We start from the raw sequence: 15722 nt of genomic DNA on the forward strand, positions 1-15722 counted from the left end.
TGGGTTCTAACTTTTTTTCTGTTGTTCATTCTTTTGGGACTCTTCTATATTTTGTGGATGTCTGCGAAGACAAGTTGTATACCATATACATTCTCTGATAATAAACTGAACCACTTGAATCATTGTTACCACTCAAACGTGAGGCTCTTGAGCCAAAGGGGATAACTTCACTAGCCCCATCATGGAAATGTTGCCACAATCTATGAACTCATTTTCAAAGACTCTTAATCTCATTTTCTCAAAATTTATTATTTATTTATTATTTATTATTATCATTTCTTTCTTTTTCTATTTGTACAGTTTGTTGTCTTTTGCACGCTGATTGAATGCTCAAGTTGGTGTGGTCTTCCATTGACTCAGTAATGGTTATTTTTCTATTACAGATTTAGTGAGCATGCCTGCAAGAAGATAAGTCTTAGGGTTGTATATGGTGACATACATGTACTTTGAGAATAAATATACTTTGACTTTTAACTTTTACTTTTAACTTTTGACTCTTACAGCAAGTCCGGTTAGTCCTGACGAAGGGTCTCGGCCCGAAACGTCGACAGCGCTTCTCCCTATAGATGCTGCCTGGCCTGCTGTGTTCGACTAGCATTTTGTGTGTGTTGTTGTTTGAATTTCCAGCATCTGCAGATTTCCTCGTGTTTGACTTTTAACTGTTAACTTTAAACTGTTAACTTTAGTTCCTTCTCCCCTACATGTCTGTTGAGTGATTCTAATACATCAGGAACAGATTTGCAAGAGCAGTAGGCTAAGATCTAATTTCTGAATTTTTAGATATTATTTTCTGATCAATTACTCAAACAAAATCTGAAATGAATCATTAGCTGCTAGAATAATATTGAGAAGGGAATGGTGATGTTTGGTGCTGGAAGGACAGGACACTAACAAGGCCAACAATTGTTGCCCATTCCATTTAAGGGCTCTTTCAAAAGACCATGAGCCTATTTCTAAACCACTGCTGTAAGTTTGCAATCATGTACTACCATTTGCAAAATAGAGTTGATATAATTAAACAGATTTCACGAGCTTTTCAGTGATCTGTTATAATTCAACCCCATTACAGCAAGTCTGGCATCAGACTGAGGACAGGAATGGTAAATGTCCTTCCTTAGAAACAATTAGAAATACAAATTACAGAAGGAAATAAAGACAAGTTTATTAGGTTGTGATATGTGTTGAAGTTCATTTGAGTGAGTGAATACTAAGTGGCTATTTCTCAACTCTTAGAACAAGAAAATGTAATTTGTTTATACATAAAACACAGGCTTTCCTGGCATGACCACTATATATTGCCCATCACTAATTGCCTTTGAACAGAGAATTTGCTGTGTAATTTCAGAGGATAATTAAAAGTCAATATCCTTGCTGTGGGTTTGCTCTTACATGTGGACCAGATCACAGTAAAAAATTGAGACTGTCCCTTCCTAAAAGAAATTAGGAACCGTTTAGGGTTTTACGATCATCTAATAGCTTTATGGCCACCATTGTGGATACTATCTTTTTTTAAACCACAAAATGCATTTAATGAACTGAATTTAAATGCCTCAGCTATCACAATGAGATGCGTACTTGTGAATCAGTGATCTAAATTGTGATTCAAAGTTTAACAACTGCTACTGAGCTGTGAATTGGACAAAGTACAAGGAGACAAGGCATAGAATGCTTGCTAAGGTGAAGCTCTGTGGAAAGTAGCCATCCATCATGCATGAGCTCTGATGTGAAATTGGCCAGCTATCTTATTACAGGGCACATTGCAGTTCAGTCTGATCCTGTACTCGACAGTCATTTATGTCCTGTGATCACTTATTGTGATCAGGAGATCAGATCTCTGCCATTTCTATTTATTCACCTGTCCAGCTGGAAAACATCGAGCTAACTGGATTGCACCATTTTATTTTCTGACTGAAATCATCAACTGAGCACGGAGCATTGATTAAATCAGTCCCCCTGTTGGCAAGGCATTGACAAGTGAGCGGGCTGGTCCCTGTGTCCATTTCCAAATTTTAATCTAAATTTAATTTTTTTGCTTTGAACTGAACTTGTCAGTGAAGTGGGGACACAGGAGTTTGCTGAAGTAGTAATCTGGAGGCCTGAATTAATTGCCGGGTAGATGCCCTGGAGAGGAGACACTGATGTGGTGTTGGAGAGGCCTCTGTAGGCACGCTGGAATCCGCTATGAGTTGGTGCTCTTCTCCAGTGCTCGCCTGATGCTGCCCTCTAGTGTCCTCTGGGTGGATGTACAAGCTGGACACCCAGGGTTTTGGGCTAGATGTTTTTTCTATGCAACTGTATGTTTTTCTTAAACTGGAACCATATATGCCATTTGTGCTATTTTCTAGGTCCAGTGTGCTGGGTGATGTTAGTAATGTGTCTTGCACCTTGGCCCGAGAGGAACGCTGTTTCGTTTAGCTGTATCGATCCCGCTGTGACAGCTGAAGTAAACTGAAATGAAATACGGGGTTTTCTACAAATTCATCCGATTCCAAGTGTTTGAAATTTTTCATTCTTATCCAACGCTGTTGTTACAGGATTCGTAACTGCCCTGTGAAGAGACCAATTCAACTATTCAGATCTACCAGAACTATTCCATGCTATGGCAGAGAGAATCAGATAAGGCTCATCAGCACCTTAAAGGTAATTAGAAAAGGTCAATAGATGCCAATGATTTTCAGATCCCTTGAATAAAAATCAGAATGATGGCAAAATGGTGCTAACGATCAATGATGATGTGTAGCAGACAGCTCACAAAACTACTGGATCCTCTTTATCTCCTCGATATACCTCTGCTGAACTGCAATCGCTGCAGTCTGCAGTGTGTAATTTCCCTTTTAAGGATACACTTTGGACCCGGCTAAGCTATTTGGCACTTTCACGATCTCCTGGGTGATTGGGCAAACTAAACTCTCAGGAGTGCAGGTGCAGCCAGGAACGCTACCGCTGGGGGTGTGCGTTGCGTGAAGACCTGATAGTGGAGCACATATCCGTGGCCAGCTCCATTCCTCCGTGACGATTAAAGGCATCAAGCAAGATTAAAATCGTCAAGGATAAGAGAAGAAAACAAACAGGTGTTCAACACATCTACCTGTGTATATTTATTGATTTGTTTATTGAGAAAGAGTGCGGAATCTTCCAGTCCTTTGAGCCCTACCACCCAGCAACTCTCAATTTAACCCTAGCCTAACTATGGGACAATTTACAATGATCAATGAACCTGCCAACTGGTATGTCTTTTTTACTGTGGGATGAAACTAGAACACCCAGTGGAAACCCATGTGGTCATGGAGAGAATGTACAAACTCCTAACAGACATCAGAGGTCGCCCTGTCTTCTCATTACTACCATCAGACGGCAAGTCCCACACTGCCAGGTTCAGGAGCAGTTGTCACCCTGCAGCCATTGTGCTCTTAGATGGGCTTCTCTTTCCTCAGTGCTGAATGGGACTCTGCAGCCGGGGGCTCACTTTTGATGACACTTTGTGGTTTATTTTTCATGTGTGTTTTTTGTTTACATTCTTTTACTATTTGTGTGAATCAATCAAGGCATTTCAGCGCTGAAATGGCTCTGCAGCTGTGGCCTGCAACCATCGGCTTTCTGGACCAGTTTCACTGGCTTCAGCATTGATCCAGCTCCATGGCTGTGGATTCACTTTTGAGGACACTGTGGTTAATGGTTTGTACTTGTTTATTTGTTTTTAATTGTTTGAATACTTAGTTCTTTTTACACATTAGGTGCTTGATTGCCTTTGATGTGTGCGTGCTTTCTTGTATTTCCTTGTTTAGTGGCTGTCCGCAAGAAGACAAATCTCACTGTTGTATATACTTTGATAATAAATGTACTTCGAACTTTGAAAGCATGTGACAAGCTCCCAACGTTATTTTAACATTCAGAATCTACTTCATAGCACAAGCATTAAATTGCATGATTTTTTAAAAAAACTGACAAATTCAACCTTCCACTACTGGACTTGATATGAACTGTGAGGTGTGGATTTCAAGTTATTACTGTGTAATTCCTATTGACAGGCTTCTTTGTGATATTGGATTGCACAGGTCAAGTTTATTGAACCAGAAGCTTGTAAATATACGTTACTGTGCAGCAGTGCCACTTGAATATATGAATGCATATATTAGTTATTCTTGTAAAAACAGAGTTGCCAAGGTATAAGATTACTCTTTGCTCATGAGTATTTAATGGTGCAAGACCATTGGTCCTTGTAGTCTCAAATAAATATTAATGGAACTGAATGTGGCACAGAGAGTAACGGAGTGACTGATCTCAGCACGTTGAATAAAATCAATTATAATATGAAATAAAGAGAAATGTTGGATGAATTCAGCCAGTCAAGAAGTATATACGGAAAGAGAAACTAGTTACGTTTCAGGTTGAAGAAAAAGCAGCAGAACTGAAAAGTTATCACAAACCTTCTGTTTTAGTTTCAGGCTCCGGTATGCAGAGTTTTCATTTTCTTTTATCTGTAATGTGATACAGGCTGGCCAATTCCGCCTCCTGGTTTGGACTAGGTTAGCTGTCTGCAGGTGAGTACCATGTGAAGAATATCTCAATAGGGTCAGAGATCCAGGCAGCTAAGGGGAAAACATGCCAGTAATGTTACTACAGTTTGCTAACCAACATCAATTTCTTAGAATTCCAAGTATAATAGCAGCAGTTTTAATAACAGCATGGAGTTTTACTTAAACAGCAGTACATATCTTATGTTTTAATAACTCCAGATCCGTGACCATGTTTTCAGCTGACTGGTCCCAAAGTCTTGGAATTTCTATAACTACTGTTTCTCTATTTACTTTGCTTCCTTTCGTAAGTGCTTTATAACCCACAGCCTACCTTAGGATACCTTAGTCCTCCAGGCTAGGATATCCTAAAGTGGTGGTCCCCAACCACCAGGCCACGGACGGGTACTGGGTCACAAAGCATGTGCTATCAGGCCGCGAGGAAACGATTTGATTTGGCGGTATGAAATGATATGAGTCAGCAGCACCTTTCCTCACTCCCTGTCACGCCCACTGTTGAACTTGAAAGCACGCGAGGTCATTAAGCATGCAAAGCCATCAGTTGCCTAAACGCAGTGATACCCTCACGCCAGGGATCACTGGTTGGCCTCAGGGAACCAGCTGCCACATGCTCCGATGCGAGAAGTGCCGTGGCTACTGGCCTGGAACGCGGACAAATGGGCGCCGCCTCTAAACCTGTTCAGCACACTGAATGGTCATGGGGAACCCAGTGTTGAAATATTTGCAGAGGACCTAATTTGGGCTCAGGGTTTTTTAAGTAGCAGAGCAGCTACTTCGCTGTGATCTATTGAAAGTCATTGCTCGAGCCAAACTTTTGTTGGCAGATAGATCCTACCTACCTACGAGGGAGGGGCGGGCACGCGCCCTGTCGCACACCTCGCTTGGTCGGTTGCTCTCTCCAGACTGCAATCTCCGCGGCCCCAGCACGGGGACCTCCAGCCCTTACCTTGTCCTTTCACTGGTGTGTCGCAATAATTTTATATGTTCATACGAGGAAAATATGAACTGTGAGTTTAATATTAAATTCATTAGATAAACCCATTTAGAAATGAAACTGAGTGTATTAGCCACTTAAAAGTGATTAAAAGTTGACTTATCACCTATATGCCAGTCACGATTAACACCACCACCACCCCCCCCCCCCCCTCCCATCAGCCAGTCCGCAAGAATATTGTCAATATTAAACAGGTCTACAGTGCAAAAAAGGTCTGTGGTAAAGTGGCTGGTGTCAACTGTTATTTGGTAGCATATTTGAGTATTACCTTGTAACATTTTGTTGCATTAATATTGATATCAAAATGAATCAGTGGCATGCACAATAAGTTGAGAGAGGACATGACGAAAAGCAGATTTTAAAAAATCCAGATGTCAAGTGTAACAGAGAGCCACAGATACAGTGAAAATAAGAAAGAAAAGGAAATAAATGTAAATCAAATCAAATGTGCTAGAACAATCAATCAGATTGAGAGATGAGTAATCCCAACAACTGGATGATTTTCATAGAGATTTGAAAGCGGAGGCTTTAAAGATAATAGTTGGTCTGGATAACTTCTTCCAAAGTGCTATAGACTATGGGATATTTCCTGTGGATTAGGAATGGGTGGGGGAGGGTTTGGCAAATGTGATGTCATGAGTCAAGAAATGAAAGAGAAGAAAGGGACCAGTTGTTAAAACAGTGGTAGGGAAATTGCAGGCATTCAAAATTAAGGATGCAATTCAGCCAACATATGAAATAAAATCCGGTGGAATTCTTTCTGGATGATACTAGTAATGGGGAACCAGTGGACATAGTATATTGAGATTTTCACAAGTTATTTGATAGGGATACCTGCAGATCAACAAAGGTAGAGCATAAGATGGGCTGAGAAAGCAAAGAGGGAATAATCAGGCCATTATCGGATTGGTAGGCTATGACCATTGGAATGGTGCTTAGGCTCCAGCATTTTACAATCTGTACTCAGTGGCCACTTTATTTGTTGCCTCCTGCACCTAATAAAGTGGTCAATGAATGTATGTCTGTGATCTTCTGCTGCTGTAGCCAAACATTTCAACATTTGATATGTTCTGCATTCTGAGATGCTTTTCTGTACATAACTGTTCTACCAAGTGCTTATTTGCGTTACTGTCATCTTCCTGTCAGTTTGAACCAGTCTGGCCATTCTCCTCTGACCTCTGTCATTAACAATGCATTTTCACCCACAGAACTGCCGCTCCCTGGATGTTTTTATTGTTTCTCGCACAATTCAATTAAATCACATTTCTTCCCCATTTTGATGTTTGATCTGAACAACAACTGAACCTTTTGACCATGTCTGCATGCTTTTATGCATTGACTTGCTGCCATATGATTGGCTGATTAGATACTTGCATTAACAGGGCAGTGTTCCAGTGTACCTAATGAAGTGGCCACTGAGTGTATATTAACAGATTAGCTCCAGGAAAGTAGATGTTTGGTTTCAACATCAGCTGACAATTCTTAACTTGGTGTGATTCTGAATGTGAATGAGGATGCAAAGTGTATATATCCCCAAGTGAATATAGGCAGAACGAAAGAATGGACAATAATTTAGTAGATGGAATGTAATGTGAGGTTATCCATTTAGGTACACATAACAGAAAAGGTCTGTATCTGTCATAAAAGTGAGAGATTGAGCAGTGCTGATGTTAATGAAAAGGTCAAGGTTTGCTTGCATGCAAATTAATGAATGCCAACACATTGATGCCTTAATTACCAGAGGATTTATTACAGGAGCACAAAGTCCTACAGAAAATGTTTATGGACTCTGTGAAACTGTATTTCAAGTTCTATGTACAATTTTGATGCCGTTTTCCAAAAAAGTAAGATCATAAATTCTTGTGACAAATTTTCTATGGGTGACAAATAAAAGCAGACACCAATAAGATCCTTTCCTTTATACCCAGGACATTTCCAATTCCACCACAAACCCAACATCCGCTCCCACCAAAAGGCCTATAATTTTCTGAACAAAATGCACACATTTATAATTAAAATAATCAGTTACATAAAATGAACTGAATTAGATAATAAATTACTTTCATTGAATCTGTTGATAGTTACAAGTGGTAATATTATATGTAGAGTCAATGATGGTCTGTCATTTTGTATATAATAGAAATATATTTGTCCCAAGAAAATCCAAGGATCCAAGAGCCCATGGTATTACAGGTAAGATACTATCTTAAATAGAAGATTGGCTGACTGGCAAAAGAGGGAACAAAGGGAGTCTTTTTCTGGTTGACTGCCAGTAACTGGTAGTGTTCTGAAGGGGTCGGTGTTGTGACTGTTTCTTTTCACGTTATATGTTAATGATATGGATGATGTAATTGATGACTTTCTGGCAAAGTTGCTGATAATAGAAAGACTGGTGGGGGGACAGATAGTGTTAAGGAAGCAGAAAGTCTGCAGAATGACTTGGACAGATTAGAAGCATTGACAAAGATGTAGCAGATAGAACGTAGTGGAGGGAAGTGTATGGTCATGCACTTTGGCAAAAGAAATAAAAGCAGCGACTACTTTTTAAAGCAGTGAGAAAATGTAGAAACAGGTAATGCTAAGTGACTTACACAAGAAAATCCCAGTGACGATTCCCTAAAGGTTAACTTGAAGGCCGAGTTGGGAGCAGGGAAGGTAAGTACAATGTTAATGTTCATTTCAAGAGGACTAAAATATATTTTTTAAATGCAATGTTTGGGCCACATTTGAAATGTTATGAGAATTTCTGGGCCCCATATCTGAAAAAGGATATGCTGACATTGGTGATTTATGAGAATGAGAGTTTGATGTCTCTGGACCTGTACTTGCTGGAGTTTAGAAAAATGAGGGGAATCTCATTCAAACCTAATGAACGTTGAAAGGCCTAAATAGAATGAACATGTGATGTCCATTCAAAAGCAAATCCAGGAATCATTAGTGGAATAAAGGATGATATCAATGATGTAGAAGATTAGACATGACCTTGTGTTTCAGATTCCCTCTTCTATTTCTTATATTCTTTAAAACACACTACAATTGTTTATAACCTGAAAAAATGGAAGGGAATAAGTTGAAGCATCAAGAACCTCAACAATCCAGCATACTTGATGGCCAGATGGCCAACTTCTGTTCCTATTTCTTATATTCTTATGTTCCAACTGAATTCATTGTGTGAAAACAATCCCTTCCTGCAATGGGAACTCCAAGCACTAATAATTAGGTTAACATACTGTTACGAAACCCGTAACTGGGTCACTTACCAGCAAAGATAGAGAGGTCCATTGAAGTCTGATGATATTATTTTTAACAGTATTTATTAGTAAAAATGCACAAAAATAATATCAATGCAAATATACAGATAATATATGTCGTCAATACTAAATCTAAAAGTGCGGGTATAATAATAATCAATAAGAAATAAGCTCTATCGTTGTCTAGGGGATAATGTATTGCCCGATGGAAATATAAAGTTCACTCAGTTCATGCAGGCTGCAGCCTTTGGGGACCGCTGGGTTGCAATGGTTGGAGAGAGAGAGAGAGAGAGAGATTTGGGAGAAACTTGCCGGTTTTCCTTTTATGATTTCGATCCGTCAGGAGTCCCGTTGGTGTGGCCGTTCACTTGTGGCCTCTCCTTTAGCTAAGCCGTTCTTCCATGGTGAGCCTGCCAACCCAGGCAAGGGAGGACAACACGAGCCCCCACCGGCTTTGCTATTAAATGCTGACACTGGATTTCTAGCGTTTCTCCTGGTGCGTCAAAAGGGGTTGTTCCCCAGACCCTCTTTTATCCTTACTCACGGGGTCTCAGATGTCAATCAGATTGGGATGATGCAATCCCTCAACCAGCCCACTCTGGTCGTCCCCTGAGGGGCTTCAATGAATAGTACAGTACTCAATACACAATCCCGGCTCCAAGAGACAATAGCCGTTATCAGTGGTTTTGTTTTGCTGAAGCCAGGACACATTCCAAACCTTGTGGATTCTGCGTGTCTCTCTGTCATTGCCTGGGTCCCAGACCCGAATTAATAGCGATCTTGCGATTCTCAAAAAGGAGGGGGGGGGGGCGACTTTTTACCCTTCGGCCCCTCAGAGTTGCTGCACATTCATAACAATACATAATGTATGATATCCGTGATGTACAACCTTCTTACCAAAGGCTGAAAAGTCCTGGTTAATCAATTGCTCATATTGAATTTGTTTAAAATTGAAGAAACACTATGTGCAAAGTACCAAGTACATTTATTATTAAAGTATGTATATTATATACAACCTTGAGATTCATCTCCTTTAGACAGCTACTAAACTAAGACTATTAAAAAGAAAACCATTAAACACCCAATGTGTAAAAGCAAAAGGACAAATAATACAAACAATAAAAGTAAGCAAATGACATTTTGGACCTTAAAGTTCATGAATATGATTTCACAGCCATGAAGCCAGTTCATTGCTGCAGCCAGTCCAGAAGCCCGTTAGTTGTAGGCCGAAGCCTCAGTTCAGTGCAGAGATGACTAAACCTAACCAGGCAGTGAGCTGAACTCTGGCCCGTCCCTTGCCTCTGGCCCTGACACCCTGACATTTTCAATCTGAACTGGCCCTTAAATCAGTCAAACATCAGCTCATTCCTGGCTCTGTGTGGTGAACTACATATACCTGTCTGGACTCGTCCCCTGCTGACTGCCCCTATGGCTCCTCCCACAGACACCAGTATAAAGGTGATTGAGGCCCGAGCCCGGCCTCTCGGTCTCCAGGATGTAGTATGGTGGTCACTCACTGCTTGTTCCTTCTTCCAGTCAATAAAAGCCAATATCTCGCCTTACGTCTCAGAGTGAGTTATTGATGGTGCATCACTCTCACACCTGGGCTGTGCTGCTTCAATACACTCATAGGCCTTGGTTCTGTTGCTTCAGCTCAGCCCATACTGACCTTTCTAATCTGGCCTGATTTGTTCTGACATTGGCTTGTTCCTCACTCTCGGACACTGGCCCCACCACTTCAATTTGGCCCATCCGCACCGTCCAGCACCTTCAAGACTTCAGTTCACACCACAAAAATACCAAGTCGTGTAGGCGGTTCAAAATCTCAGCCCTGAAAGGGAAGTTATAGGCTATTGATTTCAGCAATTGTTGTCCAGAAAAATCATGATTAGTAGTGTAGTTAGTAGATTTCTTTGCTGCCAGTAAGGCATCGCAGTGCTTCACCAGTGCCACCTTGAACTTGGAACACACAAAATGCTTGAGGAACTCAGCAAGGCAGACAGCGTCTGTGGAAATGAATAAGTAGTCAACACTTCAGGCTAAGCCGATTTTTCAGGGCTGGAAACATGCAGCTGGACTGGCCACCAATGTGAAAAGAGAAAAGAAGATAACATATTGTGTCACCGACTCTTTGTCAGAACTGGTAAAGTGAAATCTGCAGTCGGGACACAGCAAATGCTGGAACCTGAAGAGTAAGCAAACTGCTGGAGGGACTCATTGGTCAGGTCCGTGATCTTTCATAATATTGCCTGTTACCCTGAGTTTCTCCAGCAGCCGCTGGAAAGGGTGTGAGAGGGATGAATAAGAGAAAAGGGATATATCTGAGGGCAAGATGGCTCTGGAGATAAGTCACTGATGCAGCCATCTAGGTGGTAGTTTAGTGAGGGCTGTGGGACAGGAACAACTAAAAAAGGAACATATGAAAGTTATGAAATGCAAGTAAAAGCTACATTCCACCCAGTTTATTGGATTATTTTATTGTAGTTGGCAAACCTAATTTTATATTATAATTTGATAACCTAAAGCAGAACTGACTAGATATGATAGGAACAAAAAGGGAGTTAACTTGTTGAAGTCAGTATTGCAGATTTTGGGACTCAATTTCCCTGAAAGAAGATAAGATATTTAACACAAGCTTTTGGTCGCAATTTGGGAGGCCACAAACATGTCAGAGTGGTTTGGTGAATTAAAGTGACAGGCAACTCAAAGCTCAGCTCTTTCTTGTAGATCAAACATGGATTGGACAACTGTTCTGCTGAAAATCTATTTGGATTCTCCCATTAAGAGGAGGTGTCATGAGTATTGAATTAAATAAACTAGACTGGAAGAGTTGCGAGTGAATTGCTGATCTGTGTTAAACTGAACTAAAATAAAGTGTTTATAATTTTGCCACTTGTATTAAATGTATAACATAGTACTTGATGCATATGGTGCTTCTCTTCTTATAATTAGAATATAAATTTAGATGTAGATTGAAAAAAACAGATCTCTCTTCAAAGTTTCAGCCAACTGGTACATTTTTTTTAAAATTCTACACGTATTGAATCTCACCAACAGACTAAATAGATGGAACTAAATTTCAGAAGAAAGAGAATACTAAAGGGTGGGAAGGAGATGGGAAATAAAAGAGGAAATAATAAATTGGAGAACTTGGGGTTCAGCAACCAAACACATAGGTATCCAAGGCTGAAAGTTAGTTTCTTAAAGAAATTGTTATTACCATTAAATATCCACAATGCTCCGGGAAGTTCTCTGTGGTGCAGCTGGTGCACAACAGTGTAGATTTTTGAGATTCTGGAAATAGAGATGATTTTCTTAGAGCACGATTAATGTTAATCATTCATTGGATATATTTAAAGCTGAAGTTGATAGTTTCTTGATCAGTAAGGGCATCAATGATTACAGAGAAAAAAACAGGTGAATGAGGTTGACAATAATAAATCAGCCATGATCGAATGGCGAAGCAAACTGAATGGGCCAAATGACATAATTCTGCTGGTCTTATCGTCTTGATATATATACACACACACACGTGAAATATGGTGGTGTTGATGGTGTTGAATACTGAAAAGTCAGCTCCATCAAACTTTATGCCAATGAGTGTAGCAAACAAATTGCGTTGTCAATTAATAAAAAATAAGGAAAAATTAAGCTGCATTTTTAAACATCAACTGAAATTAGTTTATTGTACAGTATTGGATTAAATACACATGATAGTCTTCAACCTGGTGACTTTTACTGCCAATAATTGTTAAAAGTGATTTAATCATCAAGCCATTTTTAAAAATTTCAAAGGTACTCAAGTCAATACTAGGAAGGTTTGCTTGAATGTGATCTGTTATATAGATACAATTTTTGTTCATTGTTATTGAACTGTTCATTTTAAAGAAAGGACTTCTGGTGGTGTTTTAGTGTCTTTCATGACCTAGAATGTCACAAAGTACTTTGTAACCACTGAAACTTTTTTTTGAAGGTACCTCTATTGTAGTGTGGGGAATAGACAAGGAATGCAGCTTAGTCTGCGTTAGAACACAAATCAATGCCTCAGGGGTATATTGAGAGCTATCTTTGTTAAATATGAATCTAGCTAGATATTGTTTCCAATTGACAATTTTTGTGAATATTAATGAAATATAGAATAAAAGTATTTATACTCCATCTAAGTAATAAATTTGTAACTTCAATGCTGTTTACACTAAAAATGTGCAATAAATATCATGCATCCATGCTGCTATTTGTTGTGAAATCAGTGGTGGTGCTATCATCAGTTGGCGGGGCTCTCGTTCTTTGTGCTTTCATGCAAGATTTGTGCTTGATAATGAATCATCTGAAATGCTTTGTATTGTAGTTCAAGGCACAATGCAACTTCTACCATCTTATCCCAATTCCAGAGACAAATTAAATCCAATCAACATTTTTAAAAATTCTATTACAGGAATTGCTACTGGTTAAATTTCATAGTGCATTTATAATAAGTACAAAATACAAATAAAAATGTTTTGAAAGACCTAGGGATTGATGGTAAATGTAAGGAAGGAATTGATTGCAGGCTTAAAGAATTCAGAAGAACACATACCAGTCATCCTTGAGGGATCAGAGATGGAAAGGGGGAGCAGTTTCAAGCTCCTGAATGTTAACATCTCAGAGGATCTATCCTGGGCCTAACACACTAATGCAACCATGAGGAAGATACACTAATGGTTCTAATTTGTTAGGAGGTTGCAGAGCTTTGGTATGTCAACAAAAGCTCGTCCAAATTTCTAAAGAAGTATGGTGGAGGGCATTCTGACTGGTTACATCATGGACTGGTATGCAGGCTTCACTGTACAGGATCACAAGAGGTTGCAGAGGGTTATAGACTCAGTCAACTCCATCTTGGGCACAATCATTCCTGTCATTGAGGGCATCTTCAAGAGGTGGTACCTCATGAATGCAGCATCCATCACTAAGGACCTTCACCATCTGGGACATAGCCTCTTCTCCTTACCAACATCAGGAAGGAGGCCTCTGAGGACCCATACTGAACAACTCAGAAACACCTTCGTCCAGTCCATCAACAGATTCCTAAATAGTCCATACATCCATGAACGCTAATTCATTATCCTTTGTGTTTGCACTATTTATTTATTTTGGCATTTATAGTAATGCATGTCTTTATACGGTACTACTGCTGGTTAGGAACAATATTCATCAGTGAAAATAAACCTGATTCCGATTTTACACATTTTCCACTATTCCAGAGAAGTGGCATTTGTGACATTCACTTAGTTTTTGATTTTTGTAATTTCACTAGTTTGATAACAAACCTTCAATGCTTTCGAGAATAAACTGATGCAACAACTGTTTTTTGGCAATGATCATTATTCAGATTTTTAATTTGTCTCAGCGTTTACGCCCCGCCAACTGATAGCACCACCACCGATTTCACAACAAATAGCAGCATGGATGCATGATATTTATTGCACAGTTTTAGTGTAAACAGCATTAAAATTACAAATTTATTACTTAGATGCGCCATTCATGTATCGAATGTAGGTTCTCTAAATATCAAGTTCAGTTTTTATATACTGTGTGTCTGTGGATATACATATGTAGGTTTAAATGTACTTGTATACTGTAGCAATATATTTGCTTTTGAAAGAAATGACACATAGGCCCCTCAGATTTGGCTGGTAAATATTTAATAGTTTATTATATATATTTTCTTCACAGAAACCAATATCTAATCAATTTAATCATAAATTTGGCCATTTACTGGAATATAGTCATGGAACGTATTCTGAGAGATAGTATATATAATTATCTGGATAGACAGGGTCTGATTAGGAACAGTCAACATGGATTTCTGCATGGAAGGTCATGTTTGACATATCTTACTGAATTTTTTGAAGAGGTTACGAGGAAAGTTGACGAGGGTAAAGCAGTGGATGTTGTCCATAATGACTTCAGTAAGGCCTTTGACAAGGTTCCACATGGAAGGTTAGTTAGGAAGCTTCAATCGTTAGGTATTATTATTGAAGTAGTAAAATGGATTCAACAGTGGTTGGATGGGAGATGCCAGAGAGTAGTGGTGGATAACTGTTTGTCAGGTTGGAGGCCGGTGACTAGTGATGTGCCTCAGGGATCTGTACTGGGTCCAATGTTGTTTGTCATATACATTAATGATCTAAATGATGGGGCGGTAAATTGGTTTAGAAAGCATGCGGATGATACGAAGGTAGGTGGCATTGTGGATAATGAAGTAGGTTTTCAAAGCTTGCAGAGAGATTTAGGCCAGTTAGAAGAGTGGGCTGAATGATGGTAGATGGAGTTTAATGCTGATAAGTGTGAGGTGCTACATTTTGGTAGGAATAATCCAAATAGGACATATATCATAAATGGTAGGGCATTGAAGAATGCAGTCGAACAGAATGATTTAGGAATAATGGTGCATAGTTCCCTGAAGGTGGAATCTCATAGGGTGATGAAGAAACCTTTTGGTATGCTGGCCTATATAAATCAGAGCATTAAGTATAGGAGTTGAGATGTAATGTTAAAATTGTACAAGGCATTGGTAAGGCCAAATTTGGAGTACTGTGTACAGTTCTGGTCACCGAATTATAGGAAAGATGTCAACAAAATAGAGAGAGTACAGAGAAGATTTACTAGAATGTTACCTGAGTTTCAGCACCTAAGTTACAGGTAAAGGTTGAACAAGGTAAGTCTTTATTCTTTGGAGTGTAGAAGGTTGAGGGGGGACTTGATAGAGGTATTTAAAATAATGGGGGGATAGATCAAATTAATGTGGATAGGCTTTTTCCATTGAAAGTAGGGGAGATTCAAATAAGAGGACATGAGTTGAGAGTTAGGGGGCAAAAGTTTAAGGGTAACACGAGGGGGAATTTCTTTACTTAGAGTGGTAGCTGTGTGGAACGACCTTCTGGTAGAAGTGGTAGAGGCAGG

The 15722-nt window shown here is 39.5% G+C and overlaps 1 long non-coding RNA gene across 1 annotated transcript; it reads right to left on the bottom strand.

Annotated features, from left to right (window-relative positions):
• Nucleotides 1-322: 322 nt before the first annotated feature.
• On the bottom strand, nt 323-5475 carry LOC132378380 (uncharacterized). The gene is made up of 3 exons (XR_009507012.1): nt 5375-5475; nt 4428-4589; nt 323-2548 (listed from the first exon to the last, which is right to left on the bottom strand). It is a non-coding gene; the product is annotated as an uncharacterized LOC132378380 (long non-coding RNA).
• Nucleotides 5476-15722: the final 10247 nt, after the last annotated feature.

The sequence above is a fragment of the Hypanus sabinus genome, chromosome 20, assembly GCF_030144855.1.
Source record: "Hypanus sabinus isolate sHypSab1 chromosome 20, sHypSab1.hap1, whole genome shotgun sequence".
Taxonomy (NCBI): Eukaryota; Metazoa; Chordata; class Chondrichthyes; order Myliobatiformes; family Dasyatidae; genus Hypanus; species Hypanus sabinus.